Source organism: Camellia sinensis, chromosome 11, assembly GCF_055761805.1.
Source record: "Camellia sinensis isolate YWXY chromosome 11, ASM5576180v1, whole genome shotgun sequence".
Lineage (NCBI taxonomy): Eukaryota > Viridiplantae > Streptophyta > Magnoliopsida > Ericales > Theaceae > Camellia > Camellia sinensis.
In genome coordinates this window covers 45,740,352-45,756,213 of record NC_138971.1, presented here as the reverse complement: position 1 = coordinate 45,756,213, position 15,862 = coordinate 45,740,352, and the positions used below count along the sequence as shown (strand labels likewise).

The following is a 15,862-nucleotide window of genomic DNA, read 5'->3' as shown; positions in this document are numbered from 1 at the left end:
CCTTGCCTCGCTCCACTTTTCTCCAGAATATTCCATAACTCTAATGATCAATAGGCTTCTGCATTTATAGACGCAGGACACATCTAAATAATACCCAAGAGGCTAGTATTCTACAAAATAAAAGGGAAATTTGGATAGAATTATTTCTAGTTTTTTTGACGTATCTTACAGGCCCATTTTGACATAGTAAATGCCAAAATTAGATAATTCTTATTTCATACAAAATTGTAACCCTTTAAGTTAGCTTTCCAATGCTTCTTGATTCACTTAATCCGATATCAGATACGAGAGATATGCACAAAATACCGAATGCTGTGCAGAGTGACTCTTCTAGCAAGATTGCATCAAATCTACCTTTTATTTATTCAAACTTCATGGGTTGTGCTTTTCATTCTTGATTAAAATAATTTAGATTCTTCTAGGCTTTCAAAGTTGAGAGTGAGCTTGCTCTCGTGTTTCAAATATGAAATTCAAGCCTCGTTTGGGGACTAGCCGGTTTAGCCAAAAAGTCAAAAAATTACTAAAAAAGCCAAAAAACCAACAACCCATACCAAAAAGTCAAAGATTCTCTTTTCTCTCTACTTTTTGCACATCTTTTCGTAAAAAGCCAAAAAGTCATCCCAAACATACTAATTTTTTTTAGCTTATATTTGAGCCAAATAGTCAAAAAATTACTAAATTAGCCTGTTCCCAAACGAGGCCTCAGTCTAATTTCTACTCATAAGTTTGAGTGACCTGCCCATACAGAAACATATTAAAATCAAGTAACAATGATTAAAAGATCAAATAGGTGTACTATAAGGGGCCTAAATGTGTACATTTTAGTAGCTATCAACAATCTTTTCTCGCTTTTATTCTATTCTATTCTTTTTGGTATAATCTCTCATACCCATCCATTTTATCCTGAGTTTGTGTGAAGCTTTCAGATTACTAACACTGCAAGAAAATCGAGAATTAGCAGCGTCATTAAAACGCTGCAGTAGGCCAGAAAAACGTTGCAAAAAGATAAAACAATGTTTATAAAATTCATCGCTGATGCGGCCGTCATTGTATCTTTGTGGCGTTTTAAAAACGCCATTAAAAACTTTAAACGACGTTTTTTAAAACACCACTAATTCTTAACGGCGGTTAACTGTGCACGTTAGAAGAGTTATCCATGACGTAATCATGACGATATTTTGCGACGTTTTTTAAGAAAAACGCCACCATTTCTCTTTTTTTTTTTTTTAAAAAAAAAAGTGAAAATTATAATTAATGATCTTTTGACTTTTGTTCAAACCAAACCTATATCATTCATCACCATTTTCGAATATATACCATAATGTGAGTGAGCATTCATTTTTCAATTTTCCATAAAAAAATAAAATCCCTTAAAACACAATATGACAATATAAAAAAAAAATTGCTAATATTTTCTCATTTTAATAAATAAAAAAATTAATATTCAGCGTTCTCTCCAAATTCTCTGAAAATAACTTCATCCAAAGCTCTCTTCAGCTTCATCAAGTCATCCATCATCTTCACCAAAATGATGATTATATACCTGAATCATCCAATTCCATTAACACAACTTCAATAAACTTGAATGGTTGGAAAATCTACATACTCTTGCATATCATGTCAAGAAGGCTAGAAAGATAAGAAATTATGAACTAGCATGGAACAGACTAGAAAGGTAAGAAATTATACTAAAAAAAAAATCTGGCAAATAGAGAAAGAGTTATACCACATCTTTATAAAGAAAGGTAATAGATGAACCTGAAGCATAAATAAAGGATACCATGTGCACAACTGCTAAATCTCATTAGTAAATCCTTGAAAAGCATGCTATGAACAATAACATAAACTACAGGATTTTAAGGGAAAGATGGCAATCCAAACCTTGTGCCAGTGTCATTATTAAATTCTCACATCCATAGGTTAAATCTCAAAAAAGTATCAAAAATTAAACGTTCTTGTTCATTTCATACCTAAAGAAACCAAGTAAGTATACATTTTCCCTTGTGATGAGCAGCACGCTTCCTTGGGAGAAATCCAAGGGACCCATGCTCAAACTTCCTGTGAGACATCTTCTCTTCCTTCACAAATAAATGGTTAAAGTTATTATCAAAAAAATTAACATTGAAAGTCCTTGCAATCTACTACTTTGTAATCCTTGCTCTAAATTTAGTGTCCAAAACTTCCAATCAAACATAAGCATAATCAACTAGGAACATGGAGATATAACTGCACATACAAGAATCATCTGAAGCATTTGTGATATTGATTATGTATACACACATGTATAAACTTGCTATGAAATATAACTCGAAAGAGATCATACAAATCAAGACATTCTCATATGTGATTTTTCATTTAAAGATTGAAAAAACTTGAAATCCATATGTTATATGAGTTCTTCAGAAATGAGAATATGTGACTTGGAATTTAGAGACACGTATTTGCATAGAAATGTTACAGATAACATTAAAAACCAAAAATTCAGTTTTGGAATTGATGAATGTATACGGATCCGTCTGGTTTCAAACAAATCAACACCACATCATCATCAAATCAATCGGTAACTAAACAGAAATTAGATCCCAAAGTGTCGATAAGATGATAAGATGAGAGGATTTGTTAAAACTTAAATCTACCTAATAGCTATATGATGTAATATAGCAGCATATACTTCCTCCACACTGTTCTTCCCAAGCCTTACCAAAAACATTTAGTATCTTAAGGTAGACACCAAAAACTCATCCCTTTGTTTAGACCAACAACATTTATTTGCCCTTGCCAGAGCCTACACATATAGATAGAATGCAATAAGTTAAGTCATCAACAGTTACAAGTAGAAGACAATTGAAGAAGCTAACAAAATAGGGCCATCCTCAAGCATAAAATAGTTGCATGGAGTAAATATCCTCTAGTCAAGCTGTTACCATAAAATACAAGTAATTAACAATCAATGATATCTCTATGGTCAAAACCCAAAAGAAACTAGTTTTGTGCTAGTCTCGCGATTGGCTTAGAGTCCAAATCATAGCAGACTAGAACCCTGCCTTCAATAAAATAAATGAACCCATAATGAGCTTATAAATGTTTCGATAGTAGTAAAACAAACAACCAAACAATGGTATACGATTATTTATTGGCAGATTTGGGTAGAGGAATTGTAGATTCTCTAACAAGAAATAGATTCATATCAAATAGTGTTACAAATATCTAGCTGCACAAGAATCAAAAGAAGAGGTCACCTCTAGTAGATATCATGTGCGTTTGTAATAGCCCAAACCTGCCCACATCTCATTTACCTCCTGCACACATTAAGCTAACATTTAATCCCAAATATCTCAAGATTGTTGACACAGATTTGATCAATCAAGAAACCAAACAAACAGAGGAAGAAACACAAAACCCACATAATTAACCAATCAATCAGTTACATAAAAACTAAAGAGTTGAAAATTTTGGTACCTGCCTTTGGTTATACCAATTCCCAATAACAGTTGAATTACACAAAAACCCTCTCTCTCTCTTTCTCCCTCAAGTCGCATCTCCGTTCAATCAACAGAAATCGATAAACATCTCTAGATAGATTTGGACTCCCTAGGTACAATTACCTTTATATACCTGGTTATAAAGGTACCCACCATTTCACAGGTACCCACCATTTCATACCTGGTTATCCCACCGTTTGCTAATAAACTATAGCATAATCGAGAATTTAAAAGATTTGTTAATAGAATTGACAACATTTGTCAAAAATGCCACCAAAAAAACGTGGTTATATCTCCTTTTTCTTGTAGTGTGGAGGTGATATATTCCAGGTTCAAAGGACATTCAACCAATCTTTTTATGTTAATGATGACAATCCAAAATCGCGAGTAACTGTAGGATTCAAGGTTTACAAGCAGCTAATAGCAACTAATAAGTGGGTTGAGATGGTTAGCCTGGGTGATGGTGTTCTCTTCCTAGGGTAACAACTATTCTTTACACGTTTTAGCTTGTGGGTTTTCCGGGTGCCAGGCTAACTCGATATACTTCATGGATGACATCGTTCGGTCGTTTCTGATAGTGGAGTCTATAGCTTAGGGGATGGAAACATTCAACGGTTTAATGAGCTAGAAGACGCCTGTTCTTTGTATAGGTCTCCTGCCATTTGGGTTGAGCCGACCTTCCAAGAAAATAGTAGTGAAATTAATTTGTCCATAAGATGTATTAATTATTCGCCTTGATTTGTCTTTTCAATTTCCTTCTTCTCCCAATGCGATATTTGATTATTTCATCTTTCTTGTTACGCATATGATCCAAATTATTCTTATGATTTCACATACTTATATTGATTCTTGCGAAATTGTTTTCATGAAGTTCTTGCGGGTTGAAATAACTTTAACCTTGTATGCTTCTACAAGCATGGAATCATGATTGCAACTAGTGGACATGTAACATTGAGTCATCTTTTCCTTCAAAATTTGTTATTTAAGACGTCGCAATGTTGTCCTCCAAAATTTGTCAAATTGGAATTCATATATGACAAATTTTAGAGAAAAAGATGACTCAATGTTACATGTCCACTAGCTGCAATCATGATTCCATGCTTGTAGAAGCATACAAGGTTAAAATTACATCTATGAGATTGAAAAATAGGTTTATCAAAGAGTATTTATCAGGACCAACAACCAAGGCGATACAATTTACAAATCTATGTTTGAATGATAATTATTAAAACAAATCATATTGCATTTACTTTCAAGACATTGATCGACAACACAATTCAATACCGAGAATGGTAACCAAAATTTATCAAAAGAGAAAGTACACAGAGCAAACCTTGGGGTTTTTGAAGATGTCACTTGGATCATTTATCACAAACCAACCAAGTCGCCAACCGGGGACTATCCATCACTTTGATAAAGAGCCAAGCGTGAGAACCGGAACAACCGATCCAAAGACTCCCATCGACACAAAAGAATTAGCCCCAAAAGCAAGGTGGCCATAAACTTCATCAGCAATTACAAGAATTTTAAGCCTTTTTGCAGTTTCATCAATCTAATTGCAATAAAGCAGTTAATAGAAAACCCAATGCTTATTGTAACCATAAAACCAATTATGAAGTGAAGAATACCTTCTTCAAATGTTGATAAGTATAGACACTACCACATGGATTCCCAGGATTTATGATTACCATTGCAGTAGTGTTATGGTCTGCAAGAGCTTCGACAGCATCAAGATCAACTTCCCAACCCTTTTCGGGAAGAAGATCAAAATGCCAAACTTCAAGGTGTCTAAAAGTAGCACAAAGTTCGTAGATTGGGAACCCTGGTCTTGGAAGAAAAATATTCACTCCCGGGCGAGCTAACATTGACAATGCTACATCAATAGCTTGAGTGCAACCAGATGTGACAAAAGCATCGCAACTTGAGATTTTCATTACTCAACAGTTGTGAGTATTTTGAAACAAATATGCAAGGAAATTTGGGGAGAAAGAATCCTTGACACAATTAAGAACATACTAAACAAATCAGTTTACTACTGTTATTGGGTTAGTCGAAAAATCAGAAAATTAATCCATTGTTTAGATTTTGGATTTGAGTAGGTATTTATGGAGGAAAAAAAAATGAAATGAGTGTTTGAATTTTAGAAAAACGAATAGGAAAAGGCAAAAAAATTTTGCTTCTTTTTTTGCCACCTTTTCAATCTGTTTTTCCTTTCCCACCATAAATTTCTCTCTAAGTTCAGAATCCAAACACAGAAGAAAAACTAAAGTACACAACAAAACAGTGCATGGAACCCCAAATTCTCCTAAATTACTTTCAAATCCAACTATAAAAAATTAGAAATGTAAAAATCAAGTTGAAGACTACCTAACAAACAACAAAAAAAACCCCAAAATTCGCTCATTTTTCTGTCACAAATTTCTTTACAAATTCAAAATTCAAAGACAGCCTAAAAACTAAAGCTAACAAAAAACAGAGTATGCGACCCCCAATTAAAGCTAAGAGCGAGAGAAAGGCAAAGCCCAAATTAGTACTACTAAATTACTTACAAATCCAACTATAAAAACATTAAACATGTAAAAATAAAGTAGGTTCTAGTCTGAGGAAATCCTGCATGAACAAAAATAATCAGAAAACAGAGCATGCAACCCCCAATTGAAGTTGAGAGCGAGAGAGGGGCAAAACCCAAAATAGGTTTCCTAAATTACTTTCAAACCCAACTACGAAAACATCAAACGCAGTTCAAAATTAAGAAATAATTCACTACAACTGTTTTTTCACATTATTATCATGAAGGGTGCACAAAATACCCAGAAAACCCGAGAACCAAAGGGTCTGGTCAGGTTAGTTGGTTTTTCCAATACATTGCTTGGAAGATCCCATGGTAGAGACAGAGATAATACCCCTTTCAAATTGGCAGAAAATACTACATTGATAAAAGTTTATTTTACAATAAAAGTTCCATCATCATTTTTATTTTTCGGTGTTTGGCTAAAAATTAAAAGATAAAATAAAAATAACAAAAGTTTTCCATTGACACATTTTATCGAACATTTGACAAGCAAGGAAAATGGTACAATAAGAATCACAATATCAACAAGCTATTCCAACCAAAAAAAAATCCATAAAAAATTTTATGTCAGTAGGATAAGAATCACAGCATCAGGGAATATTAACCTCAACTACAAATCGGTCATCATCAATATGCATAGGAGAGCACCAACGAACTAGTCACCAGCATCGATTTTAGAAACTGTTTTGACATTTTCTATAAGGAAAATGTGATAAAGTGACAAAGATAATGAGATTCAATCAAAAACCAGAGAGAAAGGCCCAAATCTCATAGAGCAATGAAGAGAATACGTGAAATTCGATCGGGGAGATTGAGAGAGCAGATTTGATATTACCATAATAGTAGATCGGAGAGACTAAGAGAGCAGATTTGATATTACCATAATAGTAGATCGGAGGGACAGAGAGAGCAGATTTGATCGGATAGAGAATAGATCTGAGAATAAGATCTACATCGGTACATTGTTGAGCTTGCTTCTACTCACTGTTGCCAACGATCCGGATCCAACGTTGCTTGCTTGTCTTGTACGTGATCAGAGACATTAACACGGCACTCAAAACCCTAGATAAATAGATTCAAAAAGAGAAAATACAAAACAGAAGAAAAAAAAACTAGAAATCACCTATAAATCATTAGTTTAAGCCATGAAAGTTTACAGATCTTGTGTGAACGTAGCAAATCCATATCAGAAAACTCTAACCTTGAGCCCTAGATCGACTTAGGTAAGAGGGATTCAACGATATTACAGACATACGCTCAAGTCAAGTATAGAACAAGAATTTCTAGATCATACAACCAAAGAATCGATGGAGATCAAAGATCCAAGGCCTCGATTTCTCTCTCTGCCTCTCTCTCTCTCTCTCACAAAAGTCACGCCTCTGTTCTCTTTTTTTGACCAGAAACCTGCCTCTTCAATCACAAATAAACGTTATTTCATAGTTTTCTAATAACGGCGTACAAAATGAGATAGGATAATTAAACTTGCTGAGAAGGTGAAAAATCATAGAACATTTCACAACTTTTTAAAAACACGCCAAAAAAAAAATGTGGTAGTATCCTATTTTTCTTGTAGTGTAATCTAGTTTGATTGTTTAATTTCATGTTTCAATGATCCTTTTCAATTCGTTTGATTTTTAACCCATTTGTTTTAATTGAAAACTTGTATCTATGATTGTTTATTCAATACTTTTTTTGTATCTGTGATTGTTCATTTTCAATCAATCTAATTAAACATGCCCCTTTTCGGGTTTCTATTTTTTGCTTCTTGATGATTTGTGTTAAGGTGTTGGCATCTTAATAGTGTTATTGGTCTGAATTGATTAAAACATGTATTGTAGATGATTTTTTCTATCTCTAATGGAGAAGTAATTTTTTATCTTACAAATTTTTTCCTCTTAGCATTTTTCTTGATGATCGATTATCTATAGGCATTCTTATATTCAAAATTTGAAGGAAAAAAAAAAAAAAAAAAAACAACACAACACTAGGCTTTCCCCTTCTCCTCCCTCCTAATTACTGCAAACTCGTGTCATGTGCAGACTCCTTGTTTACTTGACTCGAATACTCTTTAGATAGATATATATATATATATATATATATTATGTATGCATGTGTCGACCTTCAAGCTTATTAATTGAAAATCACACATATACACTCGATTTCATGATTTAGTATTTGTGTAACCATATAGTCTTGTATTCATTGATGTATGTCCCTTAGGGTTGTAGTTTCAGAACTCCTCTTAAGGGGGTTGAGGTGATCAATTGGCCCTAGATTCCATAACGCCCCAATGCCTTTCTGTTTCAAAGATACTAATGTTTGAGTGAGCGAGACAAAGTATTTTCACTCTTAGAATTGCATGATGAAAGTACCTCATCAATTGTTGAAGGGAGGACTTCACAATCTCACCCTTAGAATTGCATGATGAAAGTACCTCAAAGAAACTAAAGGTGAAAATATTATTTCGTTATTTACTTAGTTTTTGAATTGGCTCCTTAATAGTATTATTATTAACAATAGTAATTAGCATGACCTAACTAGCATTATATTTATCTCATTTATTGTTTAACGTGAAGCCTTTCCCTTATTGTTGTCATTTATGTTATTTTTTTCCTTTTTATGGTTGTCCTTCTATTTATTTAACCAAACGTGTAATGAATGTGTCGATCTTTAATTTTTTAACAAGAATGATGGGTGTGCTTAGCCATAAATGTATAAATGATTGGTTGTTTGCATTGGGGTGTCCTTATATCTGTGCATGCATAAAGGGTTAAGTTGCTGATTTTTCAGACTAACTAGGTGACCTTGGGGATCTAGTGAGACTGACAGTCCATTGACTTCTGTATAATGTTTCCTTTAAAACTTTTAATTTGTTTAATGAATATTTTCCTTGAAGATTCTATGATTTATACAATGGTTCTTGTGGTTAAATCTCTGGCATCATTTAGGAAAGACGGTTGTCAATATAGACATTAGATGGTTCATGCATTCATTGATGTTTTAACAATTATAAATCTTTGCATGATGATTCCAAAAAAAATTTGAAAGTACTTGGGGGAGCTGAAAATTGTTATTGTTTTGTAGTTCAACAAATGATTTTTGACAATCATGGAGTTGTTCTTCATTTTCCTCTTTGTCTTTGGTTTTCTAATCATTTCACATGTATTCTAACGTCTAAGTTTGAGATTTTTGTAAATGGTGGATGGTTTCACATTTTTAATTGATAGTTAAAAAGCCATGCATAGATATTGTTGCTGGTTGTAAAGCCTTTCAAATTAGATGGTTGATACTTGTGTTGTATTAGAAGTTTTTTCTTCGATCTTAACTCTTTCTTTCTCTCCCTCTTCTTTTCTGTAGATCTTGTTTGTTTCATTTAGTTATTTTTTAACGTTAAATGATGCATGCTATTCATTGTTATTATATTCTTGGTAACTAAATGATGTTTTTTGGAAACTCGTAGTTGATTAATATACTTGGTATATATTTCAATATGTAATCACTATTATTCTTACACATTGCTACACATGTTACTGAAGAAAATAACTATAGATCCATTACTAATTCTGGTGGCTTGATTTAAACTTCAGTGGGAACATAAATTAGCCTTGATGGAACGTAGAAGCCACTCCACTTTTTTCTATTCCCTCAACCCTAGTTCCAATGTTGATAACCCTGGTTTGGTCCAACAAAATTTAGATTATGTGAATGCTTCAGCTTATGGAAATTGTAGTTCTATCGGGAACTCCCATGATCAGGTTGAGGAATTTAATGATGTCACTCCTAACATTGGCCTGGAAATAGGGTCTAGTTATTTGAATCAGACTTCAAGGTTGGAAGGAAATGTAGGAACCTTTAGAATACTCGTCGGAGAACGAATCCGACAACAGAATAAAACCTTCCATTCTCGAGCATGCTTTCCTCCCCACATGTTGGCAACATTTCTCAGATCTTGCATACTTCTTATTGGAAGTCTTCAAGCTCTGGCAATGCTTTATCTATTCGTTCTGCCATTGCTCCGAGTGGAAGTGATGCACTTTGGCATGAAGAGAACTCGGGATATATTGCTAGAAGCACCTCTGTGTAGAGTGTGCTAGTTCCTAATCCTGAGATGGGGATTTCAAGCCAAAATGTAATGCCTTCAAGCGCCTTCCCTATAAACTACAGTTCTCAGAATGGCGTCCATCTATCTTCTACTCATAGGTTTCCCTCGAGGAATTTGGTCGAAGAATATGAAGAGAGTCTATCAAATTTACAAAAAAACAAACACAAAGCATCCACTCTTCATATTCTTCGACCAAATTCCTCGAGGGAAACCTAAGAGTAGAAGATAGATGGACACCATTTTGAGAATTATAGTTTACAAGGAAGGTGCTTGAAGGCAATACATTTTGGCTTGAAATCCCCATCTCAGAATTAGGAACTAGCACACTCTACACAGAGGTGCTTCTAGCAATATATCTTGAGTTCTCTTCATGTTAAAGTGCGTCACTTCCACTTGGAGGAATGGCAAAAGGAATAGATAAAGCACTACCAGAGCTTGAAGACTTCCAATAGGAAGTATGCAAGATCTAAGAAGTGTTGCCAACATGTGGGGAGGAAAGCATGCTCGAGAATGGAAAGTTTTGTTCTGTTGCCGAATTCGTTCTCTAACGAGTATTTCTAAAGGCTTCTACATTTCCTTCCAACCTTGAAGTCTAATTCAGATAACTAGCCCCCATTTCTAGGCCAATATTAGGAGTGACATCATTGAATTCCTCAACCTGATCATAAAAGCTCCCGATAGAACTACAATTGCCACAAGTTGAAGCATTCACATAATCTAAATTTTGTTGGACCAACCCAGGGTTATCAACATTGGAACTAGGGTTGAGGGAATAGAAAAAATTGGAGTGGCTTCTACGTTCCATCAAGGCTAATTTATGTTCCCACTGAAGTTTAAATCAAGCCACCAGAATTACTAATGGATCTATAGTTATTTTCTTTAGTAGCATGTAACATGTATAGCAATGTGTAAGAATAATAGTGATTACATATTGAAATATATACCAAGTATATTAATCAACTATGAGTTTCCAAAAAACATCATTTAGTTACCAAGAATATAATAATAATGAATAGCATGCATCATTTAACGTTAAAAAATAAATAAATGAAACAAACAAGATCTACAGAAAAGAAGAGTGAGAGAGAGAGAGAGTTAAGATCAAAGGAAAATCTTTTAATATAACACAAGTATCAACCATATAATTTGGAAGACTTTACAACCAGCAACAATATCTATGCATGGCATTTTAACTATCAATTAAAAATGTGAAACCATCCACCATTTACAAAAATCAAACTTAGACATTGGAACACATGCAAAATGATTAGAAAACCAAAGAGAAAGAGGAAAATAAGAAATGAAGAACAACTCCAAGATTGTCAAAAATCATTTTTGAACTACAAAACAATAACAATTTTCAGCTCTCCCAAGTACTTTCAAATTTTTCTGGAATCATCATGCATAGATATAGAATTGCTAAAAGATCAATGAACGCATGAGCCATCTAATGTCTATATTGAGAACCGTCTTTCCTGAATGATGCTAAAGATTTAACAATAAGAACCATTGTATAAATCATAGAATCTTCAAGGAAAATATTCATTAAACAAATTAAAAGTTTTAAAGGAAACATTATACAGAAGCCAATGGATTGTCACAGTCTCACTAGATCACCAAGGTCACCTAGTTAGTCTGAAAAATTAGCAATGTAACCCTTATGCATGCACAAATACAAGGACACACCAATGCAAACAACCAATCATTTATACATGTATGGCTAAGCACCCATCATTCTTGTTAAAAACTTAAAGATCGACACATTCATTACACGTTTGGTTAAATAAATAGAAGGACAACCATAAAAAAGAAAAGAATAACGTAAATGACAACAATAAGGGAAAGGCTTCACGTCAAACAATAAACGAGATAAATATAACGCTAGTTAGGTCATGCTAATTATTATAGTTAATAATAATACTTTTAGGGAGCCAATTCAAAATGGAAGCAAATAACGAGACAATAGTTTCACTTTTTAGTTTCTTTGAGGTACTTTCATCATGCAATTCTAAGGATGAAAATGATTGTGAAGTCCTCCCTTCAACAATCGATGAGGTACTTTCATCATGCAATCCTAAGGGTGAAAATACTCTATCTCACTCACCCAAACATTAGTATCTTTGAAACGGAAATGCATTGACGGGGCTATGGAATCTAGGGCCAATAGATCACAAGATCACATTAACCCCCTTAGGAAGAGTTCTAAAATTGTAGTCCTAAGGGATGCACATCAGCGAACACAAGACTATATGGGCACACAAACACTAAATCATCAAATTGAATGTATATGTTTGATTTTCAATTAATAAGCTTGAAGGTCGACACATGCATACATAATATATATATATATAAAGAGGATTCGAGTCAAGTAAACACGGAATTTGCACATGACACAAGTTTCTAGTAATTAGGAGGGAGGGAAGGGGAGGGAAAAAGCATGTTGAATATAAGAATGCCTACAGATAATCGATTATCAAGAAAAATGGTAAGAGAAAAAATATTATAAAATCAAAAATTACCATTAGAGATAGAAAGTATCGTCTGCAATTTATGTTTTAATCAATTCAGGCCAATAACACTGTTAAGATGCCAATACCTTAACACACAAATCATCAACAAGCACAAAATAGAAACCCAAAAAGGGCAGATTTAAATCGATTGATTGAAAATGAACAATCACAAATACAAAAAAAAGCACTGAATAAACAATCATAGATACAAGTTTTTAATTAAAACAAATTGGTTAAAAATCAAACGAATTGAAAAAATTAAGCAATCAAACTAGATTAATAATCCGAAAGTTTTTCACAAAATAAAGACAAAACAGATGCGTAAAAGAGATTATACCAGAAAGAATAGAATAAAATCGAAGCAAGAAGAGATTATTTATACAAAGGCCAGTTCGAGCTCGCATCTTCGAGTTCGAGTTCTCTCTGCCTTGCTCTCTCTGTGTCTATGTGCTTCTCTCTATGTATCTGTGTGTTTCTCTCTCTAACTGATTGATTTGGGTGGGTAGGGATTCTTATAATCTGAATGGTTTGGAATTTGCAAAGAAGAATTGAAACCATAAATGCATTACAAAACAGACAACCCCATTTACACCCAATTCTATACTGAGCCAGCGAAGCCATCGTTGTGGCTACTTTCATTCAATATGCCAAGACCATTTTCCTCTCTCTCTCTCTCTCTCTCTCTCTCTCGGGTTCAAGCTTCTTCGTCATTGCTATAATTATTGCTACATTTGCATGAGGACATTATTATTCCAGCCTAAAACTTACGCTTCTTTTGGTATATATTTTATTTAGGTCATATCATTTCTTTATTTTTTCTTTACATTTTGTAATGTGTAAAGAAATCAAAATAACTCTTAGATTTATTTTTTAAATCTAATGATATAGTAATCGATTAGAATATTTAGGATAATTTTTTTCATATTTTCTCTAATCATTAGTAGCCATCTCTCTTAGCATAATGACTGAGACCCCAGTGGGGTGACCCCACCACCCCCACTATTTTTTGATTGGTTGAAATTTTTTTTTTTTTTTGACTTGCAATCATAGCCCCCCACGTGGAGGTGGGGTGTTGGGGGTCACCCCCCACTGGAGTCCCCAGCAGTGTTATTTCTCTTATACATTATTGAGTTCAAAAAATAGATTTGTATATCTTTTTTTGAGTGAATATAGATTTGTATATCATTTTTCATTTAATAATAAACAGTATCAAAATTTCATATTATAGCAATGTTGCTCTAATGTTTCGTTTTATATTTTTTTGCACAATCAGTTTCTCTCTATCAATTCACCCACTATTTTTCCAATTACGAATCATCATTATTTGATCACTTTTCTTTGAATCTTGTTTTTAAATTAAATTTTTTTTTTGTGTTTAATAATTTTTAAATTTTTTTAATTAATATTTTACTTTTTAAATGCATTCAAAAAAAATTAAAAATGATTATGCTATAAATTTTTTATTAAAGAAAAAAAATACCAAAATCAAAAAAATTAAAGTAATGCCAGTGACCCTTAAAGTTTTACTAAAATTTTTACTAATGTGTGTGGGACCCACACCATATGGGTCTCATAGGGGTATGGAACTCACATATCTATCGAATGTCTCACATAGGTATGGGACCCACATCTCACCATATGGGTCCTATGTGGGTGTAGGACTCACACGTCTATCAAATGCCTCACATACCACCATGTGGGTCCAATGTGGGTGTGGGACTCACACGTCCATCAAATATCTCACATAGATGTGAGATTTATATATGGTGGTCCTATGTGGGTGTGGGATTCACACGTACATCAAATGCCTCACATAGGGGTGAGATCCACATCCATGTGAGATATTTGATAGAAAATTTGGTAAAACTTTTGTGGTCTTTAACATTTTTCAAAAAATTAAAAATAATTTTTAAAAACTAAACCACATAACCAAGTATTTTTTGACAGTAGTTGTGGGTTGATAGATTTACATATAGGTAGTTGTGTGCGCGGTATAGTTGGCGGCTTGAGAATAAAATTATAAACCAACCCGTAAATAGCAAATTGGCAAATATCCAAATCACTGTTTGGATGGTTTTGGGAGGTTTCATTTTGCTAGTTGATTGGAGAATATTTTTAAACAATTATCAAGAATTTACATAATATATAACACCAATTTGCATAATATTTTTCATATATATAACACAAACTAATTTTACATAATATTTTTCATATATATATATATATATAACTACTAATTAATAACAAATTTCACATCTTAAATATCTCTTTCATTTTTATTTTGATATTTTATTAGAGGTTATATATGTATATTAGAGTAGAGCAGTTCAGTTTTGAAGGCAGATTATAAATTTTAAAATTTAATCTGTGGTTAATGGATAGATCGGTATCGATCGATGCAGTTTTAGCGGATTATATAGTATTTACATAGCTCTACCTACAGGTAAACATTGTGTCAAATTTGGCACAAGTATTATAGCGACCCCGGTCTTTTCCCATTTGATTATTGTATCCGGACTTGGGTTCCGTAGGTTCTGTTATTGTATAATTGTTGTTGTTGTCCCTTATTTTCTTATTTGAAATTATAGGATGTGTTGGGCAGGTTTGTTTCAGGTTGGTTGGGTTTAGAAACCAAGGGTTGCTGTCCAGGTTTTTGGTTCTTCGCTCGAGCGAGGAGGTGGTCGCTCGAGCGAGGGGTGGCGTCCAGTATGGACCTGTAGCTTTGCATTCTTGGCTCGAGCGAGATTTTCTTCGCTCGAGCGAGTTGGTTCGTTCTTCGCTCGAGCAATAGTTCCTTCGCTCGAGCGTGTGTCTTATTGCAGACCTGAGGGTTTGAGTTCTTCGCTCGATCAAGCTTTCTTTCGCTCGAGCGAGCTTTGGAGTTGTTGGCTCGAGCAAGGCTTCCTTGGCTCGAGCGTAGTTTCTCTGTGTCTTGTCGCTCGAGCGACCAAGTCTTCGCTCGAGCGAGCCTGTCCAGTTTATATACGCAGCAGCAGGTTTTGATCAGTCTTTTTCTTATTCTTTTCGGTTCTAAACCCTAGGTCCGACTTCTCTCTCTCCCTACTCACCTTCTCTCTTAGATTTGATCCACTTAGGGTGTGTTTCTACCCTAGATCCTTCATTAAAAAGGTAGATTGAGTCGAGGGCTTCCATTTAATCTGAACATTTGGCAATTTGGAGCACTTTGGTGTTTGGG

The 15,862-nt window shown here is 34.0% G+C and overlaps 1 long non-coding RNA gene and 1 pseudogene across 2 annotated transcripts; both read right to left on the bottom strand.

The window, feature by feature from the left end:
• Positions 1-1,392: 1,392 nt before the first annotated feature.
• LOC114322953 (uncharacterized) lies at positions 1,393-2,774 on the bottom strand. Its single transcript, XR_014343828.1, has 3 exons — positions 2,637-2,774; positions 1,971-2,078; positions 1,393-1,543 (listed from the first exon to the last, which is right to left on the bottom strand). It is a non-coding gene; the product is annotated as an uncharacterized LOC114322953 (long non-coding RNA).
• On the bottom strand, positions 1,785-8,028 carry LOC114321883 (putative aminotransferase TAT2; annotated as a pseudogene). Its single transcript, XR_014343827.1, has 4 exons — positions 5,111-8,028; positions 4,816-5,034; positions 3,240-3,299; positions 1,785-2,785 (listed from the first exon to the last, which is right to left on the bottom strand). The product of XR_014343827.1 is annotated as a putative aminotransferase TAT2 (transcript).
• Between the last annotated feature and the right edge of the window lie 7,834 nt (positions 8,029-15,862).